Genomic DNA, 25,767 nt, shown 5'->3' on the forward strand with positions numbered 1-25,767 from the left:
AAGCCTTTGGTCTAAGGTTTGTCTTCTTCAAGTGAGGTGTCATGAAGACATTCACAGGAAGATTTTCCAGACACTTTTTCGGAACCCAGATCTTCATCATAGGCGGTCCATTCCTGCAGTTAGTACCAATGTACCTGGAAAACACTTCACCATTCTGATTCTTAAACAGTTTATAGTTTGCATCAAAGGATTCATCAATAACAATGGGGTTAGCACAAGTGAAGCCAGATAAATTGGATGGATCTGCTGAAGGTTCCTTTGCAGCAACCCATGTGGTTTTGGGGTACTGCTCAGGTTTCCAGTAAGAGACATCTGCATTTATTTTCCTCACGAACCCAACACCCTCTTTCCTAGGGTTTCGGTTCAGAATCTGCTTCTTGAGGACATCACATAATGTCTGATGTCCTTTAAGACTTTTGTACATCCCTGTTTCAAGCAATGTCTTCAACCTAGCATTCTCATCAGCAATAGCAGTGGTATCCTCAGCAAAGGGGTTAGTTACCACATCAACAGTTGAAGATATTGCAATAGCAGTAGCAGTGGAACATTCAGCAACAGAAGTAGCATTATCACGCTCAATGCATTTAAGACAGGGTGGCTCAAATCCTTCCTGAGCGGAACTGGTCTGTTCGGCGCGAAGTGACTCGTTTTCCTTTTGAAGATCTTCATGAGCCGCTCTCAATTTCTCAAGTTCTTGCTTCCTTTGAAGATAATCATAGGAAAGCTTTTCATGAGTTGTTGAGAGAGTATCAAGACGATCTTCAAGTTCCTGATACTTAACGTGAAGATTTTTTATGTCTTCAATTAAGGATTCAGATCGAGTCATTTCAGCACCCAACAGATCATCGCTTCTGTCTAACAGTTTTTGAATATGTTCCATAGCTTTCTGTTGTTCAGTTGCAATTTTAGCAAGTGTTTTGTAGCTGGGTTTTGAATCACAGTCAGAGTCATCGTCACTAGATGTTTGATAGCGAGTAGTGCGTGTGTTTACCTTGGCACCGCATGCCATGAAGCAGTAGGTAGGAGTGGAGTCGTTCTTGTCATTTGCATCAGTGTCGGTGATGAAGTCATTGTCTTCAGTGTTGAAGATGGACTTGGCGACGTATGCTGTAGCCAGACTCGCAATGCCAGAATCAGACTCCTCCTCAGATTCCACCTCTGCCTCCTCAGAAGCGGACTCCTCCTCTGAATCCATTTCCTTGCCAACAAACGCACGTGCCTTGCCAGATGAGCTCTTCTTGTGTGATGAAGACTTTGAGGAAGACTTGGAAGAAGACTTTGAGTATTTCTTCTTCTTCTTCTTGTCGTCAGAATCATATTCCTTGCTCTTCTTCTTCCTTCTGTTCTCATTGTCCCACTTTGGACACTCAGAGATGAAGTGTCCAGTTTTCTTGCACTTGTGACATGTTTTCTTCTTGTAGTCATGAGCAGAAGCTTCATCATTCCTTGAGCTTGATCGTGAAGATTTTCTGAAGCCTTTCTTCTTGGTGAATTTTTGGAACTTCTTCACTAGCATTGCAAGTTCCCTTCCAATGTCTTCAGGATCATCAGAACTGCTGTCAGATTCTTCTTCAGATGAGGAAACAGCTTTTGCCTTCAAGGCACGAGTTCGCCCATAGTTTGGACCGTAGATATCTCTTTTCTTAGAAAGCTGGAACTCATGTGTGTTGAGCCTCTCAAGTATGTCAGACGGATCGAGTGTCTTGAAATCAGGACGTTCTTGAATCATCGGGGCTAGGATGTCAAACAAACTATCAAGTGATCTCAGTAGTGTCTTGACGATTTCATGTTTGGTGATCTCAGTGGCGCCGAGGGCTTGAAGTTCATTTGTGATGTCAGTGAGCCGGTCAAATGTGTGCTGGACATTCTCATTGTCATTTCGCTTGAAGCGGTTGAAGAGGTTGCGAAGAACACTGTAAGTGCATCTAGTACCACCCCTAGTTGGTTTTGGAGTATTGACGACAAACCTAGTTGAGGGACTAATGTGTTTGTGAGAATTGCAGGAAAACACAGGTAGAAGTCCCTCATTGATTCGATTTCACTACCAGAGATGACCCCTAAAAATGTACGAAGACATTGAAGACAATGGTGGTTTATGAAGATATTCATATTGAAGACAATGACATGAGAAGACTCCCTATGAAGCTTTTGGAACTCGAAGACCTAGATCCTTCGTAGTTTTATTTCATTCATGTTGTGTCATAGGAACCACCGTACTGTTAAGTGGGGTCGAAGAGAACCATTCAGAATGACTGAAGTGATGCCAAATTCAAATCCTATGTCTTCGAGCAAAGACTTTGAGAGAAAATCTTGTCCAGAGTCAGACAAGTCAGCTTTACTTGTAGCCCAAGTAAAGTTGCCGTGTGAGTTCAAAATTCGACTGTTGGTACACGTGTCAGTTCCTTAGTGACCCAGGGTCATTTCGGACAGATCAGGTCGGGTTGCCAAGTGGCTATAAATAGTCCACCCCCCACAACCTTAAATGGTTGGCTGCTCAGATTTCAGTGCACGGCTTTTGTCGTTTGAGAGCAACCCACCTCGAAGCCTTTGAAAGAAAAATTCCCAGTGAGGAGAAAAGCCCTAACCACCCAGAGCCAGAGTAAATTGGGCATCACTTAAGTCCTCGTGTCTGTGAGATCTGAAGACTTATTACACTTGAGGACTGTGCATCCTCCAGACGGTTAGGCGTCGCGTTCAGAGCATCCAAGAGAAATTGTGGATTGCCAGTGAACGAAGTCTATGAAGGTTTGGGAGTCTACCTTGAAGACTTACCTGAGTGATTGGGCGAGGACTAAGTGACCTTAGCTCAAGGAGAATACGGTGAGGACTTGGTGTCCTGAACTGTGTGTTCAGGACTGGGTGTCCGGGACTGTGTGTCCTAAGGTTTAAATACCTAGCCGCTCCAACCAGACGTACAGTTGTCACAGCAACTGGAACTGGTCCAACATATCATTGTCTTCAACGAGTCACTGGTTTCATCTTCACTTCCTTTTTCTTACTATTACACATTGTGAAGCCATTGCATGCTTGTTTTATCTTTTGTCTTCACAACATGAATGTATGATCTGTTTGGCTTCATAACTTCTTCCTACCTGATCCTTATTACACTAAAGCTGGTTGTAATTGCGCTTTCACTCTATTGAATACATGACCATGGCTGGCCTAGTGTAATCTATCTTCCGCTGCATAGTGATAGGCATAATCTTCACTGTTTGTCTTCATAACTCTCACGTTTTGAAGACTTTCATAAAAATCGCCTATTCACCCCCCCTCTAGTCGATATAACGCACTTTCAATTGGTATCAGAGCAAGGTGCTCCCTTGTTCTGTGTGATTCGGTTTAACCACCTGGAGTTTTAGCTATGTCAACTGCAGGGATAATCAAAGTCTCCGCTGCTTGTCCCGTCTTCGATGGAACTGAATATCCCTACTGGAAGAATAAGATGCGCATGCATCTTGAAGCCATTGACGTCGACCTATGGTATGTCGTCGAAAACGGCGTTCCCAAGGTTGGAGAAGGTGTCACTGCTGCTGATGTCAAGAAGTTTGTTCAACTGGACTCTACTGCCAAGAATATCATCTGTGGTCATCTGACCAAAGGACAGTATGGCCGTGTGAGTGCCTTGAAGACATCCAAACTGGTCTGGGATTGGCTCTCCAAAGTTAATGAAGGCATATCAACCCAGAGAGATCAAAGAATCAGTGTCCTTCTCAATCTCTTCAACCGCTTCAAACGAAATGACAATGAGAATGTCCAGCACACCTTTGATCGGCTCACTGACATCACAAATGAGCTTCAAGCCCTCGGCGCTACTGAGATCACCAAACATGAAATCGTCAAGACGCTGCTGAGATCACTTGATAGTTCGTTTGACATTCTGGCCCTGATGATTCAAGAACGTCCTGATTTCAAGACACTTGATCCGTCTGACATACTTGAGAGGCTCAACACACATGAGTTTCAGCTTTCTGAGAAAAGAGATATCTACGGTCCTAACTATGGGCGAACTCGTGCCTTGAAGGCAAAAGCTGTCTCCTCATCTGAAGAAGAATCTGACTACAGTTCTGATGATCCTGAAGACATTGGAAGAGAACTTGCAATGCTAGTGAAGAAGTTTCAAAAATTCACCAAGAAGAAAGGCTTCAGAAAATCTTCACGATCAAGCTCAAGGAATGATGAAGCTTCTGCTCATGACTACAAGAAGAAAACATGTCACAAGTGCAAGAAAACTGGGCACTTCATCTCTGAGTGTCCACAGTGGGACAATGAGAACAGAAGGAAGAAGAAGAGCAAGGAATATGATTTTGACGACAAGAAGAAGAAGAAACACTCAAAGTCTTCTTCCAAGTCTTCATCAAAGTCTTCATCACACAAGAAGAGCTCATCTGGCAAGGCGCGTGCGTTTGTAGGCAAGGAGATGGATTCAGAGGAGGAATCCGCATCTGAGGAGGCAGAGGTGGAATCTAAGGAGGAGTCTGATTCTGGCATTGCGAGTCTGGCTACAGCATACGTCGCCAAGTCCATCTTCAATACTGAAGACAATGACTGCATCACCGACACCGACGCAAATGACAAGAACGACTCCACTCCTACCTACTGCTTCATGGCACGCGGTGCCAAGGTAAACACACACACAACCCGCTATGAAACATCTAGTGACGATGACTCTGAATGTGATTCAAAACCTAGCTACAAAACACTTGCTAAAATTGCAACTGAACAACAGAAAGCTATGGAACATATTCAAAAATTGTTAGACAAAAGCGATGATCTGTTGGGTGCTGAAATGACTCGATCTGAATCCTTAATTGAAGACATAAAAAACCTTCACGTTAAGTATCAGGAACTTGAAGATCGTCATGATACTCTCTCAACAACTCATGAAAAGCTTTCCTATGATTATCTTCAAAGGAAGCAAGAACTTGAGAAATTGAGGGTGGCTCATGAAGATCTTCAAAAGGAAAACGAGTCACTTCGCGCTGAACAGATCAGTCCCGCTCAGAAAGGATTTGAACCACCATGTCTTAAATGCATTGAGCGTGATAATGCTGCTTCTGCTGCTGAATGTTCCACTGCTACTACTTTTCAATATCTTCAACTGTTGATATGGCAACTAACCCCTCTGCTGAGGATACCACTGCTATTGCTGATGAGAATGCTAGGTTGAAGACATTGCTTGAAACAGGGATGTACAAAAGTCTAAAAGGGCATCAGACATTATGTGATGTCCTTAAGAAGCAGATTCTAAACCGAAACCCTAGGAAAGAGGGTGTTGGGTTCATGAGGAAAATTAATGCAGATGGGTCTTACTGGAAACCTGAGCAGTACCCCAAAACCACATGGGTTGCTGCAAAGGAATCCTCAGCAGATCCATCCAATCTATCTGGATTCACTTCTGCTAACCCAATTATCATTGATGAATCCTTTGATGCAAACTATAAACTGTTTAAGAATCAGAATGATGAAGTGTTTGCCAGGTACATTGGTACTAACTGCAGGAATGGACCGCCTATGAAGAAGATCTGGGTTCCGAAAACATGTCTGGAAAATCTTCCTGTGAATGTCTTCATGACACCTCACTTGAAGAAGACAAACCTCAGACCAAAGGCTTCATATGGTCCAAATGCTTCATACAAACAGGGGACTCACCTGAGTCGCACTAACGCAAATATTTTGCAGGGGAACCATACTCAGGCATATGAATATGAGAGTGGTTCATCAAACCGTCATGTTCATATGACCAAAAATTATTCTGCTTATTCCTATGAGTATTATTGTCCACCTGCTAGACTGTTTGCTAAGGTTTCAAAGCCAAAATTCTCAGATGCTGCACTTAGACTTATAGCTTCTAAGCCACCCTTGAAGATGTGGGTGGTTAAGAAAGCTTAACTCTCCTTTGCAGGGAAAGGTCTCCAGCACAAAAACAAAATCTTCTGATGCTATTGCTGGGGACCATAAAAATCTTGTCGGGCGCAAGATAAAATGCCCAAATGGCATCATTATGTACTTCGTTCCTGAATCACATGCTACTCTCCCCATTAGTCCTAATCTGGATCTAAGTTTTCATAACCCACTGGTTCGTCAAATGTTTATGCTTCACAACACTCTTCGTGAAGCCTATCCCCCTAACTGCACTGTAGGGTATGATACCAGCGACTTCAAAGTCTTTAGAATGGATTATTGACAGTGGGTGTACAAATCACATGACTGGTAGAAGAAGCCTTCTTATGGACTCAACTTTACGTCCATCCGACAAGAGCCACATTACATTCGCTGACACTGGTAAAAGTAAGGTATTGGGTCTAGGTAGAGTTGCAATCTCAAAGGATCAACACATGGATAAAGTCATGCTTGTTGAATCCCTTGGCTTCAACTTAATGTCTGTCTCAATGCTTTGCGATTTAAATATGATTGTAATGTTCGGCAAATATCACTGCCTAGTGCTAATGGAATCTGACAAATCTCTAGTGTTTGAAGGGTATAGGAAAGGTGATTTGTATGTGGTAGATTTCACAGCAGGACCACAACTTGCAGTATGTCTTCTTGCAAAAGCTTCAGAATGCTGGCTTTGGCATCGAAGGCTTGGGCATGCTGGCATGAGGAACCTCCACACCCTTGCGAAGAAAAAGCACGTCATAGGCATCGAAGGCGTCAAGTTCAAGAAAGATCACTTATGCGGTGCCTGTGAAGCAGGGAAGATGACAAGGGCAAAACATCCTTCGAAGACAATCATGACCACTACTCAACCCTTCGAACTGCTTCACATGGATCTTTTCGGTCCCACTCACTACTCAACTTTTACTACTTCTGCATGCCTCTATGGCTTCGTAATTGTTGATGATTATTCTAGATATACTTGGGTGCACATAATCCTTTACAAGACTGAAGTGCAGGATGTCTTCAGACGCTTCGCAAATCGAGCTATGAACAATTTTGGCGCCAAGATAAAGCACATCAGAAGTGACAATGGCACTGAATTCAAGAACACTGGCCTTGACACATATCTGGATACCTTGGGCATCACACATGAATTCTCAGCTCCATACACGCCACAGCAGAATGGCGTCGTCGAACGCAAGAACAGAACACTCATTGAGATGGCCAGAACAATGCTAGATGAATACAAGACTCCAAGAAAATTCTGGACTGAAGCCATTGATACTACATGCCACACAATCAATCGTGTTTATCTTCACAAGCTTCTGAACAAGACATCCTATGAACTCCTAACTGGCAAGAAGCCAAATGTCTGTTATTTCAGAGTATTTGGCGCAAAATGCTGGATCAAGGACCCACACCACACCTCAAAGTTTGCACCAAAAGCACATGAAGGCTTCATGCTTGGATATGGAAAGGATTCGCACTCCTACAGAGTCTTCAATCTCTTCCACTACAAAGTGGTTGAAACAGTGGATGTGCGATTTGATGAAACCAATGGATCACAAAGAGAGCAATTGCCAAATGTGCTAGATGAAGTTCCAGCAAATGAATCAATCAAGCTTATGGGAACTGGAGAAATTGTACCTTCTGAAGCTCAACCTGAAGAACTTATCATCTCAGCACCTGATCCACATGAAGACAATGCTCAGCCTGAAGATATACCTTCAAATGACCACATAGATCAGCAAGAGCAAAGTCTTCGCCCCACACACCCTCGTGTTGCAAATGAAGTACAAATTGACAAAATACTGGACAGCATCAATGCACCTGGTCCACTCACTCGTTCAAGGGCAACTCAGCTAACAAACTTCTGTGGGCATTTTGCATTCGTCTCAATATCAGAACCCAAGAAAGTTGAAGAAGCCTTCATGGAACCTGAATGGATTCAAGCTATGCAAGAAGAGCTTCAACAGTTTGAGCTGAATAATGTATGGGAACTGGTTAAGCGTCCTGATCCACGGAAGCACAACATAATAGGCACCAAATGGATATACCGCAACAAGCAAGATGAGCATGGTCAAGTTGTCAGAAACAAAGCTCGTCTAGTTGCTCAAGGATATACTCAAGTGGAAGGCATTGACTTCGATGAAACATTTGCTCCTGTGGCTAGGCTTGAAGCCATACGCATACTGCTGGCCTATGCAAATCATCATAACATACTTCTATATCAAATGGATGTGAAAAGTGCCTTTCTCAATGGCAAGATTGAAGAAGAAGTGTATGTTGCACAACCACCTGGCTTTGAAAATCCAAAACATCCTGATATGGTATACAAGCTCAACAAGGCACTGTATGGCCTCAAACAAGCCCCCAGGGCCTGGTATGATACACTCAAGTACTTTCTGAAGAGCAAAGGCTTCATACCTGGTTCCCTGGATCCCACTCTTTTCACGAAGACATATGATGGTGAACTGTTTGTGTGCCAAATATATGTGGATGACATTATCTTCGGCTGCACCAATCAGAAGTATAGTGAAGAGTTTGTATATATGATGCAAGAGCAATATCAGATGTCCATGATGGGGGAGCTGAAGTTCTTTCTCGGTCTTCAAATACGGCAATAACGCAACGGCATCTTCATATCTCAAGAAAAATATCTTAAAGAGTGCCTGAAGAAGTTCGGTATGCAAGACTGCAAAGGCTTCACAACACCAATGCCAGCCAAGCATCATCTGGGTCCTGACGACAATGGTAAAGAGTTCGATCAAAAGGTATACCGCTCCATGATTGGGTCTTTGCTTTATTTATGTGCATCTAGGCCAGATATCATGCTTAGTGTTTGCATGTGTGCTCGATTTCAAGCAACACCAAAGGAGTCGCATCACTTAGCTGTGAAGCGAATTCTTCGATATTTGGCTCACACCCCAACTCTAGGATTATGGTATCCAAAGGGCTCAGAGTTTGATTTAGTTGGATTTTCGGATGCTGATTATGCTGGTGACAAAGTTGATCGCAAGTCTACATCAGGCACATGTCACTTTCTGGGACGATCACTTGTATGTTGGTCTTCAAAGAAGCAGAACTGTGTATCACTCTCCACTGCTGAATCTGAATACATTGCTGCTGGATCTTGCTGCGCTCAGCTTCTGTGGATGAAGCAAACACTCAAGGATTATGGCATTTATCTGAAGCAAGTGCCACTTTACTGCGACAACGAAAGCGCCATCAAGATTGCCAACAACCCAGTTCAGCACTCGAAGACAAAGCACATTGAAATTCGTCATCACTTTCTCAGAGATCATGTTGTGAAGGAAGACATTGATATAATACACGTCAACACTGAAGAGCAATTGGCAGATATCTTCACAAAGCCCTTGGATGAGAAGAGATTTTGCAAGTTACGGTGTGAGCTAAATATCTTGGAATCCTCAAATGTCCTGTGATCAGGCACACATACTAACACTTAAGCATATTGATGACTTAGATGTGCAACACACGAAGTAGCGTATATCTTCAAATAATGAAGACATACATTCTAAGTGTGAATACATTAATGTGGAATTTGACTTCGGAGCGCCACGATAATTGTGCGCCGTGTCTGGGTCTAATACTTCCTATACGGTGGGTAACGCCACCACCAAACGTTCCATTTTGAAGTGTTCCTCTCATGGCGTTACCTCTTAATGTCTTCACAATTGGTTTGGTTTCATTCTCAATATGTCTTCATGATTATCTTCACTGCGTTGATTATATGGATATATATGTACTGATGTTCTGTCCTCTACAGCATTCACTTATAGCTATGTCTTCTTGGTTGAATCTTTTGAACTAAGTGAATGTGATCGGACCCTAACCTCTCTATGCTTTCTATCTCAAACTCTATCTCTCCAAGTCATATGCATTCTGTTGAAACTGTCGAATGTCTTCACTGTGTCCTTGTCAGCTGAAGACATAGTGACAACCATAAAAGTCCGTTTTTAATGCTCATTCCTCCACATAAGATCCGGAGAAGAAGGAACGACCGCCCGACAATTTAGGCGTGCGTGGGACATGGAACAAATCCCAATCTCCCTCTAACTGGCCACGCATGCCTCAAATGCGAACCGCCAGGGGTACCTGCGTAATAGCGCAGTGCCGCCTCTATCCCTATAAATACACGATTCACTGCGGTCATTATCTCCTTCTTCCACCCTCGTACGAACCCTAGCGCCACCGCTAGCACTCGACGACGCCGGCGACGAAGCGCTTCACTGCCGCAACCTCTCCGACGCCGTTTTCACGCCGACTGCGGACATCGCTCTCTCCGCCGTCGCCGTAGGTGTCTTCCGTCGCCAAGTTAGGGCACGGAGGATCGAACTCCTCGGCCTCAACTCTCACTTCGTCTAGCAGTTCCAAGTGTGGTAAATAAAACCTCTTTTTACAGCTTCTTTTGATCCTACAGTTCAGTCACTTTCTGCCATAAGAAGTTTCTCTTCACACCAGTTAAATCTCTCGCTGCATCTCATAACATGCCTAGTATATTCACTTGTGCTTCATAAAGTAGTTAGATTCCTCACTTGTACTGATCTATGGGTTCGTACAAATCTGGAACCAACTTCTTATCTACAAGTGAATGTCTTCGCATAATGAGGTCAATATCTTCTAAACCGATTTATCTTCAAAATCTTCTGAGAATGCATATGACCTCTTCCCCTTCCCTCGCACCTTAATGCTGTCACAGGTACATGTCCGTGGGAGAATCGTTTGGTTCTCATAGTCTGCATTCATTTGCAGAGTACTTGCAGCATCACATCAACTCGCCTGAAGCCAGTTCTTGCAAAAGGAAGCCTTTGAAGCCTTTGAACATCTTGAAGCCTTCCAAGTTATTCATGGCTTCAGAAACAGCAGTAAGGAAGGGAGGCAGACAGCGACGTGGTGAAACGTCCAAAGATCTGCCTGATGAATTGGCAGAGATGTACAAAACTGATCCTGAAGAAAGCTATGGTCAGCGCAAGACACGAATCCAATGGATTCGAAGATATTGGGCAGAGTAATGGTTCCACTACCGCTTCGTCACTCAGGAATATGCGGAGAAGTGCGCCATCAAGAGACCGTGGGGAGATGTATTATACAAAAATCTCATACCCAGGTCCAGAGACGAAGCCATTGCTCAAGGCTTCTATCCATGCATGGTGAGAGGACCACAGCTAGCTAAGGCACATCCGTCATCACTTCTCTGGTGCCGCGATGATAATCTCTTCAAGCGCAACTTTCAGTTTGCACAACAGTCAGCGAAGATAAACAAGAAGAAATTTGGGCTTGACTTCAACCCTGGCCCCTCCTCACCAAGGGCAGATGGCACACGCAACGCCGATCCCAATATCATCGGGCCGTATGCCAATCTTGCTGGCCTCATCACTCGCATCCTAGTCCAAGGGACTGCTGTGAATGACCCTCCAGCAGATACTGAGTCAGATGACGCCCCTGCTGCTCCGAAGCCAAAGCAGAAGAAGCCGAAAGCTCCAAAAGCTTCAAAGCCAGCAGCTTCTCCCAAGATCGCAAGAGTGAAGCCTTTAGCAACTACACCTCCTGAAGCCAGTGTGCAGTCAGAAGGCTTATCACGAGTATCCAAGCCCCAAGAAGCCAAGAAGCCTCAGCCACACACAGGCAAAGAGCTCACAGCTGCCGACATTCTGCGCTGCGAAGCCATTGATCTCTCAAGCGATGAAGATCTTGGAGATGATGCTCTTGAGCAGCTCATCAAGAGCAAGGAGGAGGCTGAAATCTTCAACAATCTGCCTCTGTTTGATGTCGCCATCATCCACAACTTCATCGATGAATGGTTTGACACACCAGACATAAGCTTCAATGATCTGCAGCTACCCATAGGCCTCAGTGTTGCCTTTCAAGGTGCAATCGCTTCAGAACTTGCAATAGCCCAGCGAATTGTAGAACTGAAGCAGAAAATTGATCATGAAAAGGCTCAGTTCAAGAAGCACGTGGCCAAGCTCAGTGTGCAAGAAGTGAAAAACTTCAAGATCATGTTGCACGAGCTGAAAGAAAACTTTGTGAAGACGCGTGCCGAAGCTCAAGGCTCGCGAGAACGCATGAAGACTTTGGCTGATCGCTGCGTGCAAGCCTACAATGAGGCAGAAAAGCGCAAGGCTCTTGGGCGTCCCGGCATTGACCCCAGGATGGCCGCGAAGAAGAAAAAGAAGGCGGTTGTGCCCGAACCTGAAGCACCAAGGTCAGAACCTGATGCTCCGATTGTCTTCCCCGCTGCAACGACTGGCTCGAAGCCAAAGAGTCGATCAACCGCCTCACAACACAAGAAGACACGGACTGCAGAGGCTAAAGCTAAGAAGAGAAAACATTCTGAAGCCTCTCCTTCTGAACCCATCATCAAGAAGCGCAAGACCAAGAAATCTCGGGCTGCTCCCACAGAGCCCCTGATAGTTGAACCACTCTGCGGCCGCTATCCTGACGCAGATCGTCAGTTGACTGTGCATGAGCCTGCTTACATAGAGGCTCCGCACGCTGAAGACATTCCAGCAGCCAACCCCAATGTTGCTGAAGACATTGGTCCCCAAGACAATGTGCAAGGTGATGCGGCCCTTCCTCAGCTTGAGTCAAGCGAACAGATCAGTATTGGTCGTCCATTGACGCCAATCACACAAGATGAGTCGTGGGCAGATCGCCCACAGGAGGAAGATGAGCCCCATCCCATTGCAACTCCACCAGCGCCTACACTCCATAGGCTTCGCAAAGGGCCAAGGGCTCAGGCTGCTGAAGACATTCCGGCTGCATCAGCCGAAGAGCAAGCAGAAATACCACAAGCTCCAACTCCCTCGCACCAACAAGAAGCAGTTCTCAAGGAGAACATGCCTGAAGCTGAAAATGTTGAGGCTGCCACAAACAACGCCGAAGCAAATGTGGAGCCCTCCCCAACAACAGCTTCAGAAGACACCGAAGCTACTGCTCCTGAACATTCTGTGCCTGAGTCTGCTGCCGGACCACAATTCAACTATCATATTGCGCACAGGCCCCAGGTCCAGAAGCCGATCCCACGACTACCAAGGTTCCCAGGTCCTGCATCAGCTCCTGGTTCCTTCAACATCAACGGCTTCAGGGCAGATAACACGTTTTTTGACCGCTCCAAGAACCCTTATTCAAGGGAACGGATTGTATCAGATAGGTTCTGGAGCCATCAACAGCGCAGCTATTATTCATGCATCCTTTACAACCAAGGCCGCATCTTTCCTCACAAGCGCCTTGAGGTTGAAGCTGTTGCTGGTCTGCCTGGTCTGGAAGAAGCACTGGATTGCTTCAAGCAAGTGGGTTTGCTGCCATTTATCACTGACGAAGAGCACTGGAACGAAGAGCTTCTGCTCTAGTTCTACGCCACTTTGCATATCAAAGGCCATAACCGAGATCCGAAGACATGGATTCTGGAGTGGATGACAGGCAATATCCATCATGAAGCCAATGCTTTCGACCTAATTGAGCTTACCGGCCTTCCCACTCCTGGAGAATTCTTTGAAGAAGGGTGCCAACTCCATGCTGAAGCAATTGAGAGCATATTTCAGCGTCCTGAGCCAGATATGAGTCAGATGCTCTCAATGATGAAGCCATTTCCTCCAAATGCACCCTATCCAACTAGGTTCTTCGTTGAAGACTTAGAGTACTTGCCCAGAACAATATATCATATCATAAGGCGGACTCTATGGCCTGTCAAGGGACACTCTCGATATGCAACGATTGATGGTGCAATGAAGACTCTCATCTTCTGCATTCTTCACGGCAAATGCTTCAATGCACAGGATCTCTTCATCCGTCAATTTGCAGCGTCTGCTTCAGAACTGTTTGGATTAAAGTTTTATGCTCCTTGGGTTATGAGGCTGATCAAGCTTCACTCTGCAATCTTCTATCAACCCTTAGCCCGCAATCATAGGATATTTTTGCCAGATGTGGACACATCTGCTGAAGCAATATATCCAGAGCCGGCCAAGCAACCACTAAGTCTTCAGAATGCAGAACACCAGAGCTTCACTCAAAATATTGAAGGTGTTGAAGCTCTCTCCCGAGTGTATCCAATGGCTGGCACCACACGTTCCCCTGCATCAACTGAAGCCACCAACAGCACAGCTGCAAAGAGACCCAAGAAGCGCGCTCGTGCACTCAATGACAGAGAGCTTCTTGTGGCTCTTCACCAAAAGCAAGATAGGCATCACGACTGGCTCAAGAGGCAGATGAGAAGCATCATGCAAGACGTCAATCGCATCAGAAATATGGCAACCAAGAATGCATTTGTCACACACGAGACCTGTCGCCGCACTTGGAAGGGCCTCACCATGATGTGCCCTGAAGCTGAACTGCATGAGGATGGCTTCACAGAGCACTTCAAATTTGACTCCACGCCTCCAAGAAGAGCGGTGATGCGCAGCACACCATCACTTGAAGAGTCAGAATTCTCTTCTTCTGCTGCCACCGTGTCTGCCCGGATTATTGAAGAAGAAGACGACGCGACATCATCTCCACCTACTTCAACGCGCGTCGAATCTGCACCAAGCTCATCTGCACCGCCGCCAAACAACTCCACCGACCCTGCTGCGCCTGGGAACGCGTAGAAACCTCTATGTCTTCAAACCTTTTTGGTCATCACTGACAAAAGGGGGAGAAGCATATGATGGTAGTCTTCAAGCGGGTCACTTTGGGCGGGTGCCACTATATTTTCCTACATTTTGCTTCGTGCTTACAACTCCCGTTTTTGCTACATTTGCTTCTTTGAGTTGTAACACTTAGCCTTGATGGTCGTCTGCTACCTGTTTGTCACTCCGTTTTGTGAAGATAAATTCCGCATGTGCGACAATAAATTCCGCACTCATCTCATTCTGCAGACGTCCATTTTCCATTATGCATGTCATTATCTTCATATACTTTCACATGCATAGTGGATTGTCATAAGTTGAAGTGGATCTCCACAAGTACAACCTGCCATGTGCATTTGCATTCAAGAAGCAAATTACTTATATGCACATCTTCAGGGGGAGCCCTTGCAACTTATGAAGACAATTCTTTTACAATTTCACAAATTATGTTTCCCGTTGAAAACTTCAACTAGTTTGTCATCAATCACCAAAAAGGGGGAGATTGTAAGTGCATCTAGTGCCACCCCTAGTTGGTTTTGGAGTATTGACGACAAACCTAGTTGAGGGACTAATGTGTTTGTGAGAATTGCAGGAAAACACAGGTAGAAGTCCTTCATTGATTCGGTTTCACTACCAGAGATGACCCCTAAAAATGTACGAAGACATTGAAGACAATGGTGGTTTATGAAGATATTCATATTGAAGACAATGACATGAGAAGACTCCCTATGAAGCTTTTGGAACTCGAAGACCTAGATCCTTCGTAGTTTTATTTCATTCATGTTGTGTCATAGGAACCACCGTACTGTTAAGTGGGGTCGAAGAGAACCATTCAGAATGACTGAAGTGATGCCAAATTCAAATCCTATGTCTTCGAGTGAAGACTTTGAGAGAAAATCTTGTCCAGAGTCAGACAAGTCAGCTTTACTTGTAGCCCAAGTAAAGTTGCCGTGTGAGTTCAAAATTCGACTGTTGGTACACGTGTCAGTTCCTTAGTGACCCAGGGTCATTTCGAACAGATCAGGTCGGGTTGCCAAGTGGCTATAAATAGTCCACCCCCCACAACCTTAAATGGTTGGCTGCTCAGATTTCAGTGCACGGCTTTTGTCGTTTGAGAGCAACCCACCTCGAAGCCTTTGAAAGAAAAATTCCCAGTGAGGAGAAAAGCCCTAACCACCCAGAGCCAGAGTAAATTGGGCATCACTTAAGTCCTCGTGTCTGTGAGATCTGAAGACTTATTACACTTGAGGACTGTGCATCCTCCAGACGGTTAGGCGTCGCGTTCAGAGCATCCAAGAGAAATTGTGGATTGCCAGTGAACGAAGTCTATGAAGGTTTGGGAGTCTACCTTGAAGACTTACCAGAGTGATTGGGCGAGGACTAAGTGACCTTAGCTCAAGGAGAATACGGTGAGGACTTGGTGTCCTGAACTGTGTGTTCAGGACTGGGTGTCCGGGACTGTGTGTCCTAAGGTTTAAATACCTAGCCGCTCCAACCAGACGTACAGTTGTCACAGCAACTGGAACTGGTCCAACATATCATTGTCTTCAACGAGTCACTGGTTTCATCTTCACTTCCTTTTTCTTACTATTACACATTGTGAAGCCATTGCATGCTTGTTTTATCTTTTGTCTTCACAACATGAATGTATGATCTGTTTGGCTTCATAACTTCTTCCTACCTGATCCTTATTACACTGAAGCTGGTTGTAATTGCGCTTTCACTCTATTGAATACATGACCATGGCTGGCCTAGTGTAATCTATCTTCCGCTGCATAGTGATAGGCATAATCTTCACTGTTTGTCTTCATAACTCTCACGTTTTGAAGACTTTCATAAAAATCGCCTATTCACCCCCCCTCTAGTCGATATAACGCACTTTCAAACACTGATTCTCTGATCTCTCTGGGTTGAGATGCCTTCATTGACCTTGGAGAGCCAGTCCCAGACCAGCTTGGATGTCTTCAAGGCACTCACACGGCCATACTGTCCTTTTGTCAGATGACCACAGATGATATTTTTGGCAGTAGAGTCCAGTTGAGTGAACTTCTTGACATCAGCAGCAGTGACACCTTCTCCAGCCTTGGGAACGCCGTTCTCGACGACATACCATAGGTCGATGTCAATGGCTTCAAGATGCATGCGCATCTTATTCTTCCAGTAGGGATATTCAGTTCCGTCGAAGATGGGGCACGCATCGGAGACTTTGATTATCCCTGCAGTCGACATAGCTAAAACTCCAGGTGGTTAAACCGAATTACACAGAACAAGGGAGCACCTCGCTCTGATACCAATTGAAAGTGCGTTATATCAACTAGAGGGGGGTGAATAGGCGATTTTTATGAGAGTCTTCAAAACGTGGGAGTTATGAAGACAAACAGCGAAGATTTTGCCTATTACTATGCAGCGGAAGTTAGATTACACTAGGCAAGCCATGGTCAAGTATTCAATAGAGTGAAAGCACAAAGACAAACAGCTGCGGTGTAATAAGGATCAGGTAGGAAGAAGTTATGAAGCCAAACAGATCATACATTCACGTTGTGAAGACAAATGATAGAGCAAGCATGCAATGGCTTCACAATGAGTAACAGTAAGAAAAAGGAAGTGAAGATGAAACCGGTGACTCGTTGAAGACAATGATGTGTTGGACCAGTTCCAGTTGCTGTGACAACTGTACGTCTAGTTGGAGCGGCTAGGTATTTAAACCTTAGGACACACAGTCCCGGACACCCAGTCCTGAACACGCAGCTCAGGACACCAAGTCCTCACCGTATTCTCCTTGAGCTAAGGTCACATAGTCCTCGCCCAATCACTCTGGTAAGTCTTCAAGGTAGACTCCCAAACCTTCACAGACTTCGTTCACTGGCAATCCACAATGTCTCTTGGATGCTCTGAACGCGACGCCTAACCGTCTGGAGGATTCACAGTCCTCAAGTGTAATAAGTCTTCAGATCACACAGACAAGAAGACTTAAGTGATGCCCAATGTTCTCTGGCTCTGGGTGGTTAGGGCTTTTCTCCTCGCTAGGAAATTTCTCTCAAAGGCTTCGAGGTGGGTTGCTCTCAAACGACAAAAGCCGTGCACTGAAATCTGAGCAGCCAACCGTTTATGGTTGTAGGGGGTGGGCTATTTATAGCCACTTGGCTACCCGACCTGATTTGTCCGAAATGACCCTGGGTCACTAAGGAACTGACACGTGTCTTAACGGTCAGATTTCAAACTCTCATGGCAACTTTACTTGGGCTACAAGCAAAGCTGACTTGTCCGGCTCTGGACAAGATTCGCTCTCATTGTCTTCACTCGAAGACATAGGTTTTTGGTTTAGGCATCACTTCAGTCATTCTGACTGGTTCTCCTGGACCCCACTTAACAGTACGGTGGTTCCTATGACTCAACACAAAAGAAAAAGAACTACGAAAGATCTAAGTCTTCGAGCTCCATAGGCTTCATAACGTGTCTTCTTTTGTCATAGTCTTCAATGTGAATATCTTCATATACCACCTTTGGCTTCAATGTCTTCATACATTTTTAGGGGTCATCTCTGGTAGTAACACCGAATCAATGAGGGACTTCTACCTGTGTTATCCTGCAATTCTCACAAACACATTAGTCCCTCAACTAGGTTTGTCGTCAATACTCCAAAACCAACTAGGGGTGGCACTAGATGCACTTACATCACCGGGTAAGAACATGAAGGAAAAGAATGGAGAGACTTGATATGAATAAAATGGATATTTGATTAATACATCGGGTTCCTTGAAGAAAAAGGGGTGGGAGGGTGGGAAAAACAAAGGCAACTTGGAGACGGAAGAAATGAAAACCGTTGAGAAGAACTGATACTTGATCTTGCAGATGTTGAAATGAACGGATCCACATGAAGAGAGACACGCCGGTTGAAAAGAATTGACATGACACTCTCGATTATCATGAAGGATTAGTACTCCCATAGGAATATGAGAACACCACTTAGGAAAGGTATGGAATCCATATTTGACTTCGAAGCAACTCGAATACCACAACTGAAAACAAACAAAGGATTGGCTTGCAAAATAAGTCGGAACAAACATATGATAGAGATTTCGTCCGAAGTTTTCGTGGTGGGGCCTACACGGGCTCGATCGTACAACACCATCATGTACAAGGCAATGCACATGACATATGAAGCATCCCCGAGTCGGCATAACCAAGGACTCTTTAAGACACAACGAGACCACTGTAAAACCAACCGTGAATAGGCGGACCACTAGACGTCGAACCCCAATTTCATATCATACATCTGTCGGAAAGATATCCTAAGAGCTACTTGAATTCCCACTTATAAACTCCCGAAATTTTCCAGTTATGCAATCAGGTGTGGGGGATACAGGGGAAGCATAATATCTCACCCAAAACTAACAAATCCTACATCCAGTTGTATCCATCCTTCAACACATGACCAAGAAACCTTCGGAAATCGTTTACCTCAACCTTTGAAAAGCATTCGTTATACGAGTTATGGCAATACTCCCGAACTCCCGCCCCAGTACTGGGTGGCGTCGAGGTTATATCACCAACAACTGCATAAAAGAGATTTTTGATGTCGGCGAAACTCAGGTATTCCAGAATTGCAATGATAAAATTGTGACGACAACACCTCGGAGCTCAACTCCCCGGGACACTGCCACAACCCCTAAATGACAGGAGGCACCAAGAACAATGTTCTCGTCACAAAACTACCGGAACGATTCCAAGATACCCGCGTGATCCTAATTTTTTTTTGTGAAATTTGAGAAGAGAAGAGTCAAAACTCTATGTCAGGATGCCTCACCAGAGCGATGAAGGGACTGAGGAGTAAAAAGAAGTCCTAACTCTCCGATATATATAATTCTAAATGACTCAAAACATTTCTAGACTCAATAACGCCAGTGATTCGATCAAGCAGGGGGCTCCTAAGGTCGGGGAAGGCTCTGATACCAACTTGTAACACCCTCGATGCGGCTATATCTCCTACGTGTCGAAGCACGACTTAGAGGCATAACCACATTGAAAGCAATGTCGCAAGTGAGGTAATCTTCACACAACCCATGTAATACATAAGGGAAAGAGATACATAGTTGGCTTACAATCGCCACTTCACACAATTACATGAATAAAGCATTACATCAACCAGATACAATCAAGGTCCGACTACTGAACCAAAATAAAAGAAGACTACCCCAAATGCTACACAGATCCCCGATCGTCCCAACTGGGCTCCACTACTGATCAACTGAAAAACGGAACAACATAACAAACACGGTCTTCATCGAGCTCCTCCTTGAGCTTGGTTGCGTCACCTGCACGGTTCAATGGCACCTGCAAGCTGGTTTTGGAAGTATCTGTGAGTCACGGGGACTCAGCAATCTCACACCCTCGCGATCAAGACTATTTAAGCTTATGGGTAAGGTAAAGGTATGAGGTGGAGCTGCAGCAAGCGACTAGCATATATGGTGGCTAACATATTCGCAAAAGAGAGCGGGAAGAGAAGGAAAAAGCACGGTCGAACAACTATGATCAAGAAGTGATCCTAAAACAACCTACGTCAAACATTACTCCAACACCGTGTTCACTTCCCGGACACCACCGGAAAGAGACCATCACGGTTACCCACGTGGTTGATGTATTTTAATTAAGATTGACTTCAGGTTTTCTACAACCGGACATTAACAAATTCCCATCTGCCCATAACCGCGGGCACGGCTTTCGAAAGTTCAAATCCCTGCAGGGGTGTCCCAACTTAGCCCATCACAAGCTCTCATAGTCAACGAAGGATATTCCTTTTAGCGGGAAGACCCGATCAGGCTCGGAATCCCGGTTACAAGACATTTCGACAATGGTAAAACAAGACTAGCAAAGCCACCCAGATGTGCCGACAAATCCCAATAGGAGCTGCACATATCTCGTTCTCAGGGCACACCGGATGAGCAAGACTTCGGGTAAGCCAGCCCAGAGTTGCCCCTGGTAGCCTCGGACATCGCTCAGTTTGGACCAACACTTAGAGAAGCACTGGCCCGGGGGGGTTAAAATAAGATGACCCTTGAGCCGGCCGACTCAAGGGAAAGAAAAAGGCTAGGTGGCAAATGGTAAAACCAATGTTGGGCCTTGCTGGAGGAGTTTTATTCAAGGCGAACTGTCAAGGGGTTCCCATTATAACCCAACCACGTGAGGAACGCAAAATCCGGGAACATAACACCGATATGACAGAAACTAGGGCGGTAAGAGTGGAACAAAACACCAGGCATAAGGCCGAGCCTTCCACCCTTTACCAAGTATATAGATGCATTAATTAAATAAGAGATACTGTGATATCCCAACAAAATATCCATATTCCAACATGGAACAAGCTCCAATCTTCACCCACAACTAACAACGCTATAAGAGGGGCTGAGCAAAGCAGTAACATAGCCAAACAACGGTTTGCTAGGACAAGGTGGTTAGAGGCTTGGTTCAACAATATGGGAGGCATGATAAGCAGGTGGTAGGTATCGCAGCATAGGCATAGCAAAAGAGCGTGCGACTAGCAAGCAAAGATAGAAGTGATTTCGAGGGTATGGTCATCTTGCCTGAGATCCCGCAAGGAAGAAGAACGAGTCCATGAAGAAGACAAACGGACGTAGTCGAACGAATCCTCACAAACGCGACGTTATCGGAACTAACCCGAAGAAGCAACACCGGAAAGAAGCAACCAACATAGTAAACAAACTTCACATAAACATGGCACGATGCGCAAACAAGTATGATGCATGTCCGGTTTAATGAGGCATGGCATGGAAAAGTGCACAAACAACCCTACAAAGTAAGTGGAGCTCAATATGCAACTCCATTGCATATTGACGAAACACCACATTCAAGTTATTTAGTTCGATCTCGTTTATGTACCCCACAATATTAAATGTTGTTAAAACATGGCAAGAGGGTGAAGCAAAGTAAAACTACCTATCTAGTCAAGTTTAAATGAGGCCAGAACAACAAAACAACAAGTCCGGAAACTCCTCATGTGCATATTTTAGGTTTGGTACTGTTCTGCCCTAAACACAATTTTAGGGTTGTTAAACATGCAAAGTGAGTACAGCATGATAAACTAGGCATTTTTCTACCCCAATTACATATAAAGTTTATTTTAAATGGAGCTACGGTTATTTAGTTATGAATTAAACCATTTTAGCAAGTTATTAAAGCAAATTTAAACAAACAACATATTAAACATTTTAAACATGGATGAAAAAGACATATTATGAAACTAGATGAAAAACTAAGCAAGTTTCATATACAAAGTTTTTACATGTGATGCTTAGTTTGTGAGATATTAAATGCATGAAGGCTAGGGGTTTTCTGTAAATCTGCAAATCCCTGGAAAATAGCTAAATTCGCAGAACCAAAAAAACATCCACTGGGCCGAAACTGAACTGGCCCAGCGGTACGAAAAAAAGGAGGAGCTGATTGGGGTGGCCTCACCCATGGGCCAAGCCCAGATCGGGGGGAGAGGCCAAGGCAGGCCGGCTCTAGAGGGGAAACAGGCTGGGCCTACCGCGGGCTGAGTCCTCGCGTGGTCAACGAAGGAGGGCGAGCGCTCGTCTCTGCTCGAACGGAAACAGAGGAGCGACGCTGGAACAGAAGTGCGGCGGCGAGGAAGAAACGACGGAGGGGCGCGGCGAGGTTCCCTTGGCGCGAATCCATGACGGCGCTGGACGCCGGTGACGGGGCGCAGGGGTCCAGGACCTGTGAGGAGGAGAGGGGCGACCATTGCATGGAGGCGCGACGGGGAGGTCCATGGCGTCATGCTTCGGAGCTCTGACGACGGCAGGGTCAGGCAGCTGGAACCGAATGAGAGGGCGGCGGGGCGGCGGTTCCCGGCCTGATCTGGACGGCGGGGTGAGCAGGGGAGGCCATGGCGGTGTCCCGATGGTGCTCGTTCAGTGGCGCTGGTGTTCCTGTGAAACCGAAATAGAGAGAGACAGGCAAGGTGAGCCGCGGGACGGAGGGAGAGAGAAGCGACAGAGAAGGAGAAAGAGAGAGAGAGAGGAAGGAGGCAGAGGAGCTGCGGCATGGTCTAGTCTGGCTTCGTGGGCTGGCCACAGTGGCTTTTGGCGACGGGAGGCTCGGGCTTGGCTTCTGCAAGAAAAATGGCGGCGGCACTTAGAGCAGAAGGAGGGCACAGGAGAAAAAGAAGAGAAGGGGAGTCGCGTTTCTCTGCTTGGGCGGCGCGACCTGGGGTAGGCGGCGGTGGATCCAGATGCCTGGTCGCTGGAGGCGACGACGAGGAGAAGATGGTCGGGCGGGGCGAAGTGCTCGGGATTGGGCTGCCCCCGATCCGGATCGAGCGAAACAGGGGCGCGGGGACGAGGGGCATAGCCTCGATCCCATCTGGATCGAGCAGAAGGTCTATAGGTTGGAGGCCGAGGGAAATTTGGATCGATGAGTAGCAGTGGAGAGAGCTGGTTGGTGGGTGGAGGAAAAATGAGGAGAAGGGGATCCCGAGGTAGATGCGGTAGGTGGCGGCGGCTCGACGGGACAAAGTGCCTAGATTTTAGGGTTTGTCCAAAAGACTAAGGGTGGACTATATATACATCACAGATTAGGTTAGGGGCTACCTCGGTCCCTCTGATCGTAATCGGATGGTCGGGAAAAATAGGCTAGGGAGCCCAAATAAGAAAACGAAGACGTTTTGTAGATGTTTGGGGATGATCTGAGTCCAACGGTGACAACTCCCCGGGTCGGGTCCGGGACAACTTTCGGGCCCGCGCGCGAGGAGGGCCGCGGGCTGACGAGAGAGGTTAGGTTGGACCTGGCGGTAGGTCATGGGCTGTGTAGACGGTCTTGAGCTAAGAGAAGAGAAGAGAAGAGAGGGAGGCCCGGCGACTGTTTCCGGAGACCGAAAACGTCCGACGTTAGACCGGCTATAATGCCGCTATAGTTATCTGTTGGGGCATCAAACGAACTCCGAATGCGATGAAATTTGATAGGCGGTCTATCTACAATATAATAAGACCGCACGCCAACTTTCAACCCATTCTGAGAACATTTTTTGGCCACTTATAAAATAATATTCGGACGTGCCGCGGGCGCGTGCGAGTGTGCCTGGGCTCAGAACGGACAACGGATGGAACTGGGGGAACCCGGACGAATGCAAGTTTTGAAAACATGCAGATGCAATGCGGATGATGACATGACAAGATGCGACACGCAAGCAAATGACAGGGCAACAACAGCGAATAACTGGAAGACACCTGGCGCAACAGTCTCGGGGCATCACAGAGCAGCAGTAGCAGCGTGAGCAAGCGAGAGCTGGAGCAACAGCAGATCCGGCTAGTATGGACGCTGCCGCTGAAGGGGCCTCGCACTGGGGGAGAGCCGCCGTGGAGATGTCACCCGCGGAGCCGGCTTCGAGGTAGCCGCTCCATGGGGGTGTGGGATGGAGCGCCGTCGGCGTCGGGAGGTCGAGTTAAGGAGAAGGTGCAATGTGATGAGTGTACAACCTCTTTGGTGGCGCCGAGTAGGCCTCGGCTTCGTCCGAGGAGTCGGTGAGGATGTTGCGGTTCCGGTGGAGCAGGTTAAGGCAGCACTGTGGGGATGGAGCAGCCACGATAAACGAGGCGATCGTCGGAGCAGCTCCTTGGAGGTGGAGGACGGGGTGGCTGAACCGACGAGACAACGAGATGGACGACGAATCCTCATCCGGGGAGGTGGATGAGGGACGTCGAGCTGTTGCGGTGGACGATGTCATCGGGGAAGAGGCTCCGACTGGGCAGCGGCGAGATGGCAGACGGAGGAAGATGGGGTTTCGCGGCTGGAGCAGAGAGGTTGTGGCTGCCTGGGCTTTCGAATGGCGAAAAGGATGCAATGGGAGGGGGAACCGTGACTTAGGGACGCGCTTGTCCAAAATGTAGGGTGTGTTACAAAAGTACCACCACCGATTTGAACTAGCGGACCTTTCGGCTCAGGGTTAGAAGAGGGATTTCACGTGTTGGGATTTGGCAGCTAGAGGGAGTTTTCGCGCGTGTTGTAATTTCGGGATAGCAAGACGCGGGTTGCAAAGGTGCCAGTTTAGGGAGCACGATATCTGAATTTTCGGGATATAACAAGGCGCGGGTTGAATTTTAGGGACAATCCTAACGTGTAATATTGTACTTTAACATACCAAATCAACTCACACTTCCCGCAACGAAAAAAAACCAAAACAAATAAAACTATTCACACCACACAAAGAGAGAGTCATGTCCCGTTTTACTATACAAATGCTATTCAAAGCTACTCATAACAACATGTTATGTCCAATTAAAATTTTTTGTTGGCTGTATAATGCATGTAACCTACTCATACCAACATTTTAGTGCATTCCAAATGTCTACACTACCGCTGCAATTCAAACTAAATTTGAATTCGTTTCTCTATTTCAATAAGAATCTACAATCATGATTGTTTCCAACTTCAACCATCATCCGTCTATTACCTTAACAACACACCACATGATTACTATAGAGATGGATATGAACTATGTGTACTATATGTACTCGAATTCAATTTTTTGAATACACTTGATGTTGATTCCAAATAATAGTACATTTGATGTACTAACTATATATTCATAATCTAAACCATGTTCCACACGTACACCGTGTTTATCACACAAAGTATAGTGCCCCGCCCCCTACATTATGACAAGTATTTAGCCCTGAGCTGCAAAAGCCACACATTATCCCAAATTATAATCAATGTTCTACATTATGATATCTTCTTCAAGTATCCGTATCCACTTTTTATAATGAATTATGATCTTTGTTCGTCTTTTACACCTTCACGATCCTCTTCTCTTTGTAGCTAGCTAGCGTTAACTTTCTATCGTGCATGCACACGCCCGACCCCCTCTCACCCTCCCTCAGCGTCCCCTCCATTGTCCATGTTCTTTATTTCTCTTTAGGTCGTTCACCCGCGGTGTGTGTAGGCCCCCCGGCTCCTTCTTTCCGACACACACCGGTCGATATACCTCCCTAGCCAAGTGTGGCTACCACAAACACATACTTCCCCTCTTCTCTTCTCACCGTCCATCCCCACTATGTACAATACGGTTCCACGCAGGTGCACACTCCCACCCCTCTTTTCATCGATCTCATACTCGCACACTCCTCCTCCCTCGACATGGTAGGCCTCTCGCACCATGTAACGCCATGGACACACCCGCCGGTGGTCATTACTCATCACGGGTTCTAGACTGGCCCCATAGACTAATACTAGTCTTTTCTGT

Source organism: Triticum urartu, chromosome 7A, assembly GCF_056163025.1.
Source record: "Triticum urartu cultivar PI428250 chromosome 7A, HENAU_Tu73, whole genome shotgun sequence".
NCBI lineage: Eukaryota > Viridiplantae > Streptophyta > Magnoliopsida > Poales > Poaceae > Triticum > Triticum urartu.